Source organism: Vitis riparia, chromosome 18, assembly GCF_004353265.1.
Source record: "Vitis riparia cultivar Riparia Gloire de Montpellier isolate 1030 chromosome 18, EGFV_Vit.rip_1.0, whole genome shotgun sequence".
Taxonomy (NCBI): domain Eukaryota; kingdom Viridiplantae; phylum Streptophyta; class Magnoliopsida; order Vitales; family Vitaceae; genus Vitis; species Vitis riparia.
In genome coordinates, this window is record NC_048448.1 from 13,049,309 (window position 1) to 13,065,005 (window position 15,697).

The 15,697-nt window shown below is 34.3% G+C and overlaps 1 long non-coding RNA gene across 1 annotated transcript; it reads left to right on the top strand.

Moving 5' to 3' along the window:
* The first annotated feature begins 1,589 nt into the window (after nt 1–1,589).
* LOC117905939 lies at nt 1,590–10,129 on the top strand. The gene is made up of 4 exons (XR_004649754.1): nt 1,590–1,708; nt 2,577–2,610; nt 9,669–9,739; nt 9,860–10,129. It is a non-coding gene; the product is annotated as an uncharacterized LOC117905939 (long non-coding RNA).
* Nucleotides 10,130–15,697: the final 5,568 nt, after the last annotated feature.

Genomic DNA, 15,697 nt, shown 5'->3' on the forward strand with positions numbered 1-15,697 from the left:
CACAAAATCCTAACAACATTGCCAAAAAGCCAAGGAAAAGCCATTCGGACCAAGGGCCTTATCACCACCCAAGCTAGATAAAGTTGTAAGGACCTCTTTAGAGAAGGGGATCTCTAAGGCTTCTAAATTTGCAAACAACAAGGAATAAAAAATCAGCTCATCTATACTCGACCTCCACTCCCCCGCCTTAGTAAGAACCCTTTGAAAAGAATTTGCCACCCCTTCTTTAATGTTGTCTTCCCCGACTAGCAATTCACCATTTACCCTTAACTTGACCAAAAATTGCCTCCTTCGAATATTGATCATTTTGAGGATAAATCCAGGTCTTGTTTGGTAACTGTTTTATGATGTTTGGTAGAGTAAAAGTTTGTTTGATAGCCTGAAATGTTTGTAATATGTTTTTAATATTTTTAAAAAATAATTTTTATGTCTAGGGTTTTATTTTTTTATCATTATAAATGTTTATATAATTATAATTTAAAACAACTCTCAAAAAACAAGTAAAAATAACTGAAAACAATTAAAAGATATTATCTGAAAACACCCTATTTTCTGTTTTCAGAGAACAAAAAACAAAAACAGTTTTTGGTTACCAAACGTGTTTTTTAGTTTTTTTGTTCTGGAAAACAAAAAACTATTTTAAAAAATAGTTGCCAAACAAGTCCCTAGTCTTTTTGTCCCCTTATTTTAGTCACAACTCTCTTGATTTTTGTCTCTAAGAGATCTCCTTCATCTTTGCCCATTTTGTAAACTCATTCACCACCCCCTTCTAACCTCATATTCCTCCACTGTGAGGGCCCTTACCCTTTCCTTTGCATCCCACAACCCTAATTAAGCCAAAGACCTTTGAGTTTTTTTGTGGAAAAATTATCGGAAAACCTCCTTATTCCAGGGTCCTATTTCAAAGCTTTAAGCTTAACCGCTGGAATGTGACTAAAGGAACCCTGAACACTGTACCCCTCCCACTAGTTCCTGATAAGATCTTTGAAGCCTTCCACCTTTAACCACATATTTTCAAATTTGAATGGTGTCTTTCCTTTCCTTATCCCTCTACCATCAAGCAGGATTGGTGCATGATCTAAGGCTGGATTTGGAAGGGTGCTTGGAACAGACCACTGAACTGATTCTCCCAATCATCGAACACAAGAAAATGATCCAGCTATTTAATCTGCCACACCAAGTAAACAATCCACCAGACAGAGGGAGATCTGTAAGACACATCTCTTGATAACTTTGAAAAAGTGCCTCATGGAAACTGAGAATCTTTGACAGTTCCTCCTTTCCTCCAGGAATCTCACTACATTTGAAGTCCCCTCCCACACACCAAAGTTGTTCTAGAGGCCTCTAATATTACTCAACTCATTCCAAAAGTGTTCTCTCACAGCCAAAACAGGACCATAAACCCCCGTAAACATCCAAACAAAATATCCTCGTAGTTTCTGAAGGGACAGGAAACTGAATAGACACGAAACTGGTAGAACTATTGAGACACAAATGTCAACTATTAGCATTCTAAGGATGGCCTTTTAGGCAGCATTTGGTTCACTTTGCATAGACATGTATATCTTATAAATAAAACCGATATCTTCAGATCTATTGATTTCATGTTCCATTGCAGGCTGAAGTGACACAGAGGTTGAGTAATGCTAAGGAAGCAGCCAACAAACCTGCATTGCAAAGTCATGAGGATCTTGCACGGAAACTTCAGGTGACTTATAATTTGCAATTTAAACCTATGGTGTTTTATGCCTCAGTTCATTTCTGCATGGTACAAATCTTAAGATTTAAATTTAAATAGAGGAATTTCTTTTTTGCTTAATATGGCAATACTCAAGTCTGACCATTATTTTTGTGCTGATGAGTCTAAATTTGTTTATGAAATCACATCTTGCTCTACCTACTCTGAGCTGATAAATTATTTCATTCTGTAAATTGTTAAACATGTTTAGCTTTTCTAGTGAGGATGTTCAGATTTCTTATTTTGAGGGTGAATCCAGTATTTATGAAAGCTGCTACTAAACTATGAGTCACTTCTGCCCTTCCTATTTCTCTTCCTTGGATGTACCCACCTGCAGCTGTTTCTTATTACCCTCTGATTGGCCAATTTTGAATCCATTAATCTTGTTGTAATTTCCTCTTCTTTTTTTTCCCCTTCTGGAAAAAATTTTAAATTTCATTAACATATAAATACCTAATAAGCATTAGATCTCCCTGAAAAGGATGTGATCTGGCTATATCTTCCATTATGGCTACCTTGTTACAATTTGCTCCACTTAACTGTTCCTGGCTCTGGCATCACCCAGCAATAATCACTTGTTTTCAAAATCCCATTAACTCTTTCCTCATGGTCTCTGTTTCCAACACACTAGATCTAGTTGCTGATTATTGTTATGATACCTGAATAAATTTGACTTTGCTAAACATTTCATTGAATTTGGAAATGCTTCTTGCAGTTTTGGTTAATAAAATATTGGATCCTAGATTTAGATTTTGCCACCATGGAGCATCTATTCTTTTATATGCCTGTATGTCTACTTTTGGTTTTGTTTTGTCCTGATGGTGTTGATTTGTGACAGGAGGAGATGGAGAGAAATCGCAAGACATCATCAGGTAATCTTCCGTGCTGGAATATTTGTTTTATATCAGAGGTGGCAGTTGTATATGCTTTAGCTTGTAGTCCTATCTGTTATCCTGTTCCACATTTTGTATATGTATGTGCACTACAGGACTATGAAATGAACTAGTAGATATCTGCAAGCTCACTCAATAGGGGTTCTTTAGTTGGCAATCTTCATAATTAAAGTCTATGATGTAGGACAACCCTAGGATGGTTGCCTACACTCAAGGGTAGGTGGGTTAGGGTTTTATTTTTAGGTGTAAGAAGAGGAATAAGGAATAAATTTTATGGTAGAGAAAAATATAAGATAAGAAATAGAGAAAAAGAAAAAAACAACGAAGAAAAGATCGAAAACCTTAGAGTCTCACTAAGGCCTTCTAGGAGTCACCTAGAAGAAAATCAATGGAGTCTCACCATTGAGGGTTGCAACCTTGCAATGAAAGAAAACATAATATTATTAATATCAATCATCCCTTTGATTTACATTTATTATCCTATTTATAGTTTCTCTAAGAAATCCAAGTCTATTAAGACTCTAATAACCTATTATGATTCTAATTCTAATTATAACATCCAAAGTCTACTATGACTCTAATAACCTATCATGATTGAAATTCAAGTTATATTATAACTTAACTAGTTAATCCTAATTAGACTCCAACAAATATTTATCCTAATTTAATTCTAAGTAATATTAATCCTACTTTAATTGTAACTAATACTAATTCCCTTTCTTGATATATATATCTTGGAGATTCATCCTCATCAATTCCCCCCGACTTGAAAAAAACTTGACCTCGAGTTTTAGTGATTTTCCACGATGAATTGAAATTCCAAGCTATGCCTTCCACCCTTTCTTTCTTTGTCGTCTCTTTCCCATGGTAAGATAGGATCTCAAGATCTCTTGAACTTGTTCAATTTCACACAAAATAAATACTAGACTTTGAAAACTTTTTGATGTTGTACAACAAATTGATAATTCTGGAAATAATTATGTGTCTTCAACAAGCTTGTGGAAAGTTGTTTCCCACACTCTTCTTGTGAATTGTCTTGTGGAAGAATAAGATTTTTGAATTCCCTATGTTCAAAAGAAATTTTAGCAGATTCTTCATGCTTGCCACTACTCATGATCATGTTTGGCCTAGGGGAAATCAAGAATCGATTCTTTTGAAGCTTCTACAATTCCTTGAGTTCTTCTACTGGTTGATCTAGGATTAGTTTCATCACCTCTTGCTTTCTAGATTCATCATTGATGATTTCTTCCTCCTTTTTAGTAACTTTGACTTGCTTTTTTGTAAGAGTATTTGATAGCTCTTCTATTTTTAAGGCTGCTAATTTTTCCTTTGGTTGCTTATGTGGTGGTATTTCCTTCATTGGACGAAGGATCTTCTTATGCCCATTGCACACAAGTGTGTTAAGTGTTCTCATATCCATCATGTTGGACCCTTTCATCAAAAAGTCATGGTCTTCCAAGCATAATATGGGCGGCTTTCATCGGCAAAACATCACACCATGCTGATAACTCAAAATTATTACTGAAATTAAACGTCACTAGACAACGAGAACTCACCAAAATAGATGTGTCATTTACCCATGCTCTTTGATATGGATTTGGATGATCTTCTGTCTTTATATTAAGTTTCTCAATAAGCTCCTCTGAAGCTAGATTGGAACAACTACCTCCATCAATAATCAAAGTACATAGTCTCCCTTGGCAAAGAAACACGAGTAGATGCTAGTACGTCGCCAATCCTCCTCTTCATTTAGCCTTGGTATGTTCACCAATGACAGCATAAAAAGGTTGTAGCCGTCAACCATGTTTGCATATGTTGCTCCACTCCTCAATTACCTATGCCTTCATGCCAAGAATTTTTGCTTTGATACCAAAATTGATGTAGGACAACCCTAAGATTGTTGCCTACACTTAAGGGTAGGTGGGTTAGGGTTTTATTTTTAGGGTGTAGGAAGAGGAATAAGGAATAAATTTTATGGTAGAGAAAATATAAGATAAGAAATAGAGAAAAAGAAAAAACAACGAAGAAAAGATCGAAAACCTTAAAGTTTCACTAAGGCCTTCTAGGAGTCTCACCTAGAAGAAAATCAATGGATTCTCACCATTGAGGGTTGAAACCTTGTAATGAAAGAAAACATAATATTATTAATCTCAATTATCCCTTTGATTTAGGTTGATTAGCCTATTTATAAGTTTCTCCAAGAAATCCAAAGTCAACTAGGATTCTAATAACTTATTATGATTCTAATTCTAATTATAACATCCAAAGTCTATTAGGTCTCTAATAATCTAGCATGATTTAAATTCTAATTTTATTATAACTTAACTAGCTAATCCTAATTAGATTCCAACAAATATTATTCCTAATTTAATTCCAAGTAATACTAATGCTACTTTAATTGTAACTAATTCTAATTCTAATTCCCTTTCTTGATATATATATTGGAGATTCATTCTCATCACTATATCTCAGTTAATGCTGATAATTATTGCTTGTCCTTGTGAATGTTCAATTTTAATGCCCTTAAAGCCTAGGATAGGTGGCCTGGCTCAAGTGGTAAAAAGGATAGGGTGGGGATGAGAGGATGTTCTAGGTGGGGATGAGAGGATGTTCTAGGTTTCAATGAATGAAAATAAAACGGTCCTTGTCAAAAAAAGAAAACAAATAATAATAAATAAAGACTAAAGAAAAAAAGAATGGTTCATATTTTAGGTAAGAATTCTAGTTATTAGTCCAACCAATATGGCAGGTTCAAGTTTTTTGATGGATAAATAGCAATATATTAAAACAAGGCACTTTAGAAAAGTGCCCAAAGTACATAGGTAGTTTACAAAGGACGCCTAAGAGCGCCTTAAAAAATTACACTTTGCAGGAACATCCCCTTGTCTTTTTGGTTCAAAGCCTTATAGAGATATTTGACAATAAATTTATCTTCCTTTGACTTTGTCCATACCACTTGATCTTCCACGTCACTACACACCCTCCTCCCTTGCAATATTGGAAAAAAAACTCTACATCAATCACCTCCTAGTCATTGAGTTGTCTAGAGAAACGAGGATCCTAAACTCCCTCTCTAGAATGGTTCCAAACATCTTCCACCCAAGCCTCTTTAGCCAACAAAATAGCAAATAAGGAGGGAAAAGAGGTGCACAGAGGATTGTCTCCACACCACTTGTCCTACCAAAATCTAACTTTCCTCTCATTCCCCATAGAAAAAACCATATTGCCGCTACCATATCCCATTCTCTCCTGATGGCTTTCAACAAATCTACCCCAAATCTTTCTCACTTCACAAGAACACCACCCATCCTTTTCTTCCCCATACTTCCTACAATAACTTGCCTCCAAAAGGCCTCCCTATCCAGTGCCAAACGCAAACTCCACTTGCATTGGAAGGCCTTATTAATCAACACTAAATTCCTCACTCCTAAACCACCCTTGCATTTATTTGAGTAGACAATAGACTAACTAAATGAGGCTTTCTCTCAAGGGCCCAACCTCCCCAAAGAAAATCTTGTTGGATTTGCTTTAACCTCAATTTGACTTTCCTTAGAATACAAAGCAAAGACAATAAATTGGCATATTGGAAAGAGTACTTTGAAACAAGGTAAGCCTACCTCCTTTGGAAATATATGGTCTTTTCCAAAGCCTTTCCTCCACACCATCCCAAATTTCCACATCCTTGAAACGAGTACCAAAGAGAAGACCCAAGTAAGAAGATGGGAGCGTGCTCAACTTGCAACCAAACTCATGAGCCAACTCTCCTACATTCTCTAGCCCCCCATCGGAATGAGCTCACTTTTTTCCAAGTATACTCTCAACCCTGACATGACCTCAAACCATATAAGTAGCCAACTCAAAGAAGTCAATTGATTCAGAGGAGGCTCACAGAATACTAAAGTGTCATATGCAAACAACAATTGAGAGATTTCCACTCCCACTCCTCTACCATTAAACTGTCACCCTGACAAGACTCCTCCCTTAGCTCTATTCAACAAACAACTGACGGCCCCCATGACAATCACAAAAAAGTAAGGGGATAGAGGATCCCCCTGCCTTAAGCCCCAAGAGCTTTGGAAGAAACCAGAGAGATTTCTGTTGATAAGGACAAAGAAGCTCACAATAGAAATACACTAGTGGATCCAACTGATCCACTTAGCTCCAAAGCCCATTTTTTCTAGCAACCAAAATATGAAATTCCAATTTACATCGTACGCCTTCTTAATATCAAACTTGCATAGAATACCACCACCATCGCCTTTCTGCATTGAATCAATAGCCTCATTAGCAATCAAAGAGACATCAAGGATTCGCCTACCCTCCATAAAAGCATTTTGGGACTTGGATACAACCTTTCCCACTATCTTCTTAAGCCCGTTAGTTAACACTTTAGCTAACAACTTGTAAAGGCTATCCACCAAGCTTATAGGCTTAAAATCTCTGAGATCTTCACTCCCCCTCTCTTAGGAATTAACACTAGAAAAGAGGCCTTAATGCTCTTCGCAAACCTACCACGTTCATGAAAATCCTTAAAAAACCCCATAACTTCTTACTTCAAAAAATCCTAAATGAATTGCCATGGAGAAGCCATTGGGTATGGGAGCTTTATCCCCACTAAGATTTGAGAGAGCACCAAATACCTCTTCCTCGGAAAAAAGGACCTCTATCGCTGCATCCTCACCTCCTAAGACCCCAACCGACAGCTCACTGCAGTTGGGTCTCCACTCCTTTGATTCAGACAAAAGAGAGTGGAAGAAGTGAACCACCCCTTCTTTGATCTCTCTCTCCTCTGCTACCCAAGTCCCATTGATCCTGCTCTTCACCATTGAGTTTCCTCTCTTATGAGCTGAGGCCATTTTGTGGAAAAAAACCAGTATTTCTATCTCCCTCCCTCAACCATAACTCCCTAGATTTTTGCCTCTAAGAGGTTTCTTCCATCAACACCCACTTATTATACTTCTCCATAGCTTGCTTCCTGAGATTCTGTTTTCTACAGACAAAGCCCTATTCCCTTCTATAGATCCCAAAATAGCACCTGGTTCAAGGTTGCCTCTTTTCTAGTAGTAGTATTTCCAAACACATCTTTGTTCCAAATCTTTAAAATAGCCTCAAGCACTTTCAGTTTTTCAGATAGAATGAAATTGAAGGACCCTCTGAAATGGAGACGCCTCCACCAAATTCTTAGCAAATCCTTAAAACCATTCTCCTTCAACCACATATTCTTGAATTTGAACGGGGATGGACCTTTCCTTTTATGCCTCCACCATGTAACAAAAATTGGGCCGTGGTCAAAAACAGGTCTGCAGAGAAGACACTAAAGAACCCCACCGAAATAGCACTCCCAATCCTCAGAGACTAAGAATTTTTCTAATCTTGATTGAAATTGATTGTTCAATCTTCCCTTCCACATGAAAGAACCCCCTGCAAAGGGAGATCCTGCAGTTCCAAGTCCTCGATGACTTCTAAAAATCTTCTCATTGTTGAAGACAACCTAGAAGCTCATTTTTGTTCTCTCATGAATCTGATTACATTAAAATCTCCTCCTAAGCACCAAGGATCCTGACACAAACCCCGATAGTCCCCAACTCCTCCCAGAAAGCTTCTATGAACCTCCCAATAGTAGTGGCCATGCCACCCCATAAAAACCCAACAGAATCCATTCTCAATATTTTTAAATCGATTGGAAATCGAAAAATCCCTAATTTCCATACCAGTCAGCTTTAACAACCTGTTATCCCAAAAGACTAACACTCCCCCTACCATAACCTGAGAATTGAGAGCACCCCACTCCAAGAACCTGCCCACTCCTAATGAATGAACCAAGCTACACAATAGACTTTAAAACTTAGTTTCCTGAAGACAAGACCAAATCAGCTCTCTGAGCCGTAATCATTGATTTGATCCTCTCACATTCCATGAAAGAATTCTTAGGTGGTTTGGTTTTTTCTTCAATTCTAAATAGAATTTAAAACTAAAGTGTTTAATAGTGTTAAGTATTAATTTGTTTGTTTTTGTAATATTTTATTTCTATTAAGTATTAAAAGGTAAAGAAAAACCAACATGTTACTTTTTCTATTAAGAAAAGCCAAATATTTTAGTTTTTTCTATTCAGTAAAAAATTTATAATAGGTCGTGAAAAAGTAGAAAAATAAATAACCTAAAGTTTGAAAGCAATTTGCTTTCAGCAAAAAGTTATAAAAGCAAACATCCTCTTAGTCTCATTTACCAACAGAATCCAAACCCCAATTCTCTCTAGAGAGAACTCTTCCACTGCCTGAACCTCTAAAGTTAATTGAACATTCCAACCTTCTAAGCTCCCTTTCAAACCTTGAGGATCCAATCTTACTCTTTCTAGGACCGGACAACTGGGCCTTTTGATCTTTTCTCATTTTCAATTTTTTAAGCAAAGCTAAGATCTTCTCCTCTTAGCCCTTAGTCGGAATGCTCAGAAAATTACTGAACTGAGCGAGGCAACTTGAGTTCCAAGCCTCAACAGATTCTGCCTCAAACCCTAGCCTCCCCATCTCACTGTCCCTTTCCTCTTGACCCTCTTCCTCTACCACTACCAGAGCCCTTTCCTTCCCAGAAGAGATCGCTGCAGAGCTACCGTCAGCCAAAACCACACTTAGGGGACAAAGGTTTGCTTCCACTTTCAAAAGCTCCACACCTGGGCCACAACCATTATCACAGGCCCCTTCTGAAACCCTTTCCTGACAAGAAGGGAAAGGGTGGAATTGGTGTGACATCAGATTCTGTATTTGATCTACTGCTTAAACATGATTAGAACTTTCAACTTTGAGTCCACTCATCCATCATGTCATGTACGTTGTCCACACTGTATTTGATTAGGCTTGTGTAGTTCACAAAAATTGGCTTTTGTGTGATTCAATCTTGTTTAATGTCTTCCTGTTGTTGGGTGATTGACAAGTCAAGATATCATGTTAGCTCCACTTTTAGAGTATCAAACACCTTGCAATGAAATAGCTTGAGAAGTGTTTCCAGTCCTCATGTTATGAGCTATGATTTTACTCTTGCAGGCTCCAAGTCTGATGGATCTGGGAAGCGGATGAAAGAAGTTGCCTGTCCCATTTGCACTGTCCATTTGCAGGTTTGAAATTCTTTTAGCTTTTTAGAATTTTAGGTTTGAAATTCTTAAATGTTAAATGTAATATAACATTTATTACATCAAATGTTATAAATGTGGTGGCTGTAATGCTGATTATTGCAGGTCCAAGTTCCCAGCTCAGGATCTGAGACCATTGAGTGTGGGGTTTGCCAGCATCCTTTCCTTGTGAGTGCTCATTGATGGCAAACAATTTCAAATTATCATTGAAGGCACCCTCATGTCTCTGTTAAAATTTTTCATTATTTTCTACTGGTTGATATTTTGATATTTGGTAAATTTCTTGGTTGTGTGAGCTTTGATCTGATATCAACTCAGTGTGTATATGAAGTTAATTTTACTTGGGAGCCTATCAATCAAGGCACATTTTATGTATAAATTGATCATTATATTCACTAATGGATTGATGTGTTTGGTTCATGGCATAAGTAGTGGGTGGATTTCTTGACACGAAAGAAGGATTTTTAACCCAAATAGGAAATATTTTGAGGGATACTTTGGTTTCTCAGTGGGAGAATGGATATTTGTGATGTGTTTTGTTACAAGGAAAAAGTAAAGCTGCTTGCTCATCTCAATTTATTATATTGAATTGTAATTATATGGTGGTTCCATCATGCCTAGCATGTCTTCCCGCTCTCCCCCTGACTGATACATTGAAAATCATTAGAAGTGATTAGCTTAGATGTTTACTTTGCAATTGGAGGGACTAAGGAAAATTTTGATCTTAAATCATAAGATTTAGTGAATAAAAAGTGAAGATGGAATTAATTGAATTTACATTCACGAAAATAATGTCAAAATAAGAATAATCTGTGATTCCTTTCTGAGATAGAAGAAACTTGACGTAGATTCTGCGAATAGTTTGAAGCTGAATGTGGTAAATTATGCAGGAATAAGAATAATATTTGATTCCCATTTGCTAAAGTTGAAATTAACGTGGACGATAATGTATATAGTTTAGAGCTGTATGTGGCAAAATTAAGTACTCCACGTATATGCTTCCAATATTGTTGTTGCTGATGCTGCTGTTGGGATACATTACTCTTACCCCTATGTTGTAATGCCATTCGAGGAAAGTTATACCTTTAGCTTCATAAATATAGTTGATATTAAAGGGTTTTCTTACTTGTGTCCTAAAAAGTGAAAAAAAAAATAAAATGATTTGCTTTAAGACCTGGAGAAGTCGGGCTGATCTTTGCCCTACTACAAGTTAGACCTTTGGCCTTGGTGACATTAATGAAGCCAACTACAACCAACCCCATTGATGGGTGGTTAAGTGTCCGTTGTCTAGCTGATTGATCCTTCCATTAGGTGGTCCACTTTGATTGAGGCTTTAAGCTAATCCGATATGTACCCAAAATTAATGCTATCCCACTCCTGTCTACTTGAGCCTTGGGCCACGTTATTATGGCTTTTCTAATATTGCTCAAGCCAACTGTTTCGCCTATCTTAACCTGTTTTTGTCGTCTTCATAGTTCATACCAATTGAGTTCATGGAACGGTTGAAAAGGCCAATCAATCATTTGACTCAAATTACTTCCCCTTGGCCTAGGCAATAAATCATATGGTTGAAAAAGCCATTCAGGGGACCCAAATGACCTTCCAGTTGAAAATTGAAAATTGAAATCATGGTAGACAGGTGCACATTGCAGAAGTTTCCATCCACCGCCAAGAACGTGAATTTATTTAACGTGGCTTGATTAATTGATGGTGCCGTTTGAGAAAGGCATTGATGTGGAGATTCGGCCGACACGAAGGGAGTTGGAGCGTTGTTCACTGCTGATGCTGGGTGCTTAGGTCACGGATGTTATTGAAAAGGAGAGTCTCCTAACTCACATTATCACACCTGCCCCCTTCCCAAGCCTCTCTCCCAATTCCCAACCCAAATACCCAATATGGTGTCCGGTTTTTTTACCAAAATATTCTTTTTTGAAACAATTTTCCAATGTAAACGAACCAAGACCTATTTTCCAAATAAAATTATTTTGTTTAATATGGTGGATTTTGAAACAAATTTTTGTTTCCAAAGTCAATTTTATTTTTTATCTATTCATTGTATTAATAATTATTCATCAAAATATTATTTGAAAAACGCTTAAAAAACATCTCAAATTTTATTTTCAAAATTCATCATGGTTTTAAAAATAATTCTTGAAAATCTATTTTCAATCTAAAATTTATCATGCATATTTATAGCTAAAAATCATAATTATTTTTTTTTATAAGATATCCGGTGTAAGCATATCTGAGATTAACTTAGTTGAACATGATTCATCTGATATAATAATTGGTACAAAAATTAAAAATCAATTTTTTTTTTTTGAATGTTAGACATGAGGACGTAATATATTTTTATTTTAAAATTTTGAAATATCAGAAAAGACTAAAAAAATATTATTATAAAATATGTTAAAATATTATATTCCACCTCTCTTAAGTCTTCACCAACAATCAACTTTTCACAAAATATCTCATTGTGAATGCCCAAAATAGTCCACTTTATTATTATTTATTATTTTTATCTTTTGTGTTTTTAATTCTCATATCATATTCAAATATGTTGTCGTTTGAATACTTGGGAGGTGGCTTCTATAATATTTCGCTTGAGTCCAGGAGAGGGATAGGGGAAAGATGCCATTAAACTATCATTTCAACCCAAAATATATGACAGGTTGGATTTTGTCTTTAAAAAACAATTTTTGATAAAGTTATCTATAAAATTAATTATTATATATATATATATATATATATATATATATATATATATATATATATATATATGTTATTTTAATTTGAAAATTAATAATTAAAAAGATTAAGCATATTTTTAAATATAAATTTTTTTTACCATACAAAAATTTCATAATGATTAATGATGTGATTAATTGGAGATTAGAATTTAGAATAATAATTAGGATTGAATTATGCTTGATTGTCCAGAAAATGTTAGTAATTTTTGTAAGTTAAAACTTATTTTATGTAGTGTATTTTTGGATTTATGGAGTTGCAATTAAAATACTTGTTTCATTATTGAGATTAATTTATTAAATTTTGATTTTTTAACTTAAAGAAGTATTAAGTCCTAACTTTTTATTTTTCAAAATTATTTAAAAATGTTAATGTCCAGAATATTTAGATGAATATGAATTAAGTTTTGGAATTTTAATTAATTTTTTATTTATTGGAAATTGATGGTTGTTGAATTATTGTAGTTTTATTGCACATAAGAAGTTGAATTTTGAGTATTTGCAGTAAATTTATTTATAATGTAAATTAAATGAATTTTAGTGTTGTTTATCTTTATTTTATGAACAAAAAATCTACAATAATTTATAGAATTTAATTTCATTATGAATGAATTAGAAGGCAAAAAATATGTGGTAAAATTTTAGTTGTGGATTTGAAATTTTGTAGATTCTTTTTGGATTAAATTATTGATAAATTTACTATTTTTTAACTAGTTTTTAAAATAGGGGTCATCCAAATTTTTTTAAACTGAATTTGGTTTTAGTTTGACTGAGAAATTAAATGTGAATATTATAACAAAGTGAAAGATTCAAAAGCAAAAGGAGAAAGTGACTTTTTTTCATTAAGACAAAATTGTCTTAAGAAAAGTGATAAATTAAAACAAAAAAAATACTATTTATTTATTTAAGTAAAACAAACAAAAAACCACAAAGTATAACTCTAGACATCAATTGAAAGTTACACTTAAAAATATATTATTGAAATATCATACATATTATATTAAACATTTAAATAAAAAATCATATAATAACAAAATCAATTATCAAAATAAACTGAAATTCATCTTTAATTTTTAATGTTTAGTTTCATTAAATTTATCATTAGTAGACTCTGCGCTTTACATCCTCGATGAAACACTCTGTGCTCCTCAATGGATACCTCAACCCTATGTTGAGGCTAGTGGACCCTCGCACCCTTTTCTTTACTAAAATTGCTTTCAACATCGTTTTTTAAAGTTTTAAGAATAAAAATCTAAAGTACAAAGATGAGTGTTTTCTTTCTATATTTTAAAATTTTAGGAAAACGTCTTTTTATTTTAGAACCCTATGAGAGTATTTTGGAGAGGCATTTTTAAATTAAAATGATAAAAAAACCACTTAAAATATGAAAACAAATTGAAAATATATAAGTGGAGACATCAATGTTCTAATGCCCAATTGAGGACTTTTAATTGTCCATGGACTTTTAAACGTCCCATGCATGACGCTTGAACATTATAGCTTTAGTTTACTCGTTTGACTTTATTTTTGATATACTCTCCAAAATTTCACTTAGTATATATGTATGCAACAATTGTTTCTCATGCATGCTTTAATACATCCAAAATATATGTACTTCGAATATGAATGGACTGTAAAGTAGCTCAAACTCAACTCTAACCGATAAGATCCTTGAAAGTATAATATATTAGACTTTGTGCTATAATAACACAAAATTACTAACTTAATATAATGTATCAACAATATCTCCCCTTAACAATTATGAAACAAAACGTAGATTATAATTTCTTAACTCTTAAAAATAATCTTGTTAAATCCTAAGTTAAAACTGTCTTAACCATCATGCACTTGGTTGCAATACTCTTACAATAAACTTGTTATATATACATGCTCAATTAACAAAAATGTTTGATATGGAAATACATAAATAAGAGAAATATTACTTGAAAATATCTAATCAATAATATCATCACACCACCTACTCACCTTTTCGTGTCACAAAAATAATAAACTCGAAAAGAACTATACTTGGTATATATGGAAATATATAAATTTGAGAAATATTACAAGAAAATATCTCATGAATAATATCATCACATCACCAACTCACCTTTTCTTGTCACAAAAATAATAAACTTGAAAAAAACTATATATATATATATATATATGTAATTATCTTATGACTTTTCTTCTCCTCCCACATATCTTTTGTCTTTCTTTCTCTCCTTCCACACATCTCTTTGCATGCCTCCTTATGTCTACACCTATTCCCATGTCTCACTTACTCCTTATCTCTATGTCTCACAATTTGCCAAATTCATTACCTCCATCAACTCTCATAGTATAAGACCATCATATATATATATATATATATGATCCAAATCAACCATTGATGCGACTCATGGTAGCTTAGCTTTAAAGGCGTATCAACAAAATTTATACCTTAGATACTATTACTAAAGTAGCCAAGCTACTATAGCATAGTGGTTCTAGGATCGTTCATTGGGAAGGGTTTTCGCAAACACAAGTGATATTCAAATTAGGAAAATAGGTGATTTTCTTATAGATGTTAGCTTTAAAAGAAGATGTAAATGTTTTAGAAAGATTTAAACTAATTTAAGCTAACATTAAAGACTAAAATGAAAGGGTGTAAAAACAAGTTTCTCAAAGATAGGATAGCTATGCTTTGGCTCTTATGCAAATTGGAAATCTCAGGATAGGCTCCTCGCGTTGGGGTTGCAACTATGGTGATGCTTGCTTCCCGAACAGGTATGGATTTAGCAAATCAAGTTTTAATCCTTTAAAATGGCAAAACAGATGGTAGTGAATTTCATCAATGGTTATTCACCTTAGACTTCCTTTGAATGGCTCGTAAGAGATAACTAATGGTCTAAAGCCAAAAGCTTACCAAATATTGGCAACTCAAAGTCATTCCAAGTGATAAACTCACCTTTCAATGGCCATTGAAATTGGTTCTAATGGATTAATGCAAAACTTGGAATTGAAAACCTCACTTTCCAATAGCTCGTAGGAGATAACTAATGGATAGAAATCCAAAAGCTTATCAAGTATTGGCCGTTGGAAGTTGTCCAATGGAAATAAAAACTAAACTTTGCATTAATGAACTATTAATGAAAAACGACTACCTTACCTTCCGGGTGCGAGAAATTTCCATGGGAATGCATCCAAGCCATCA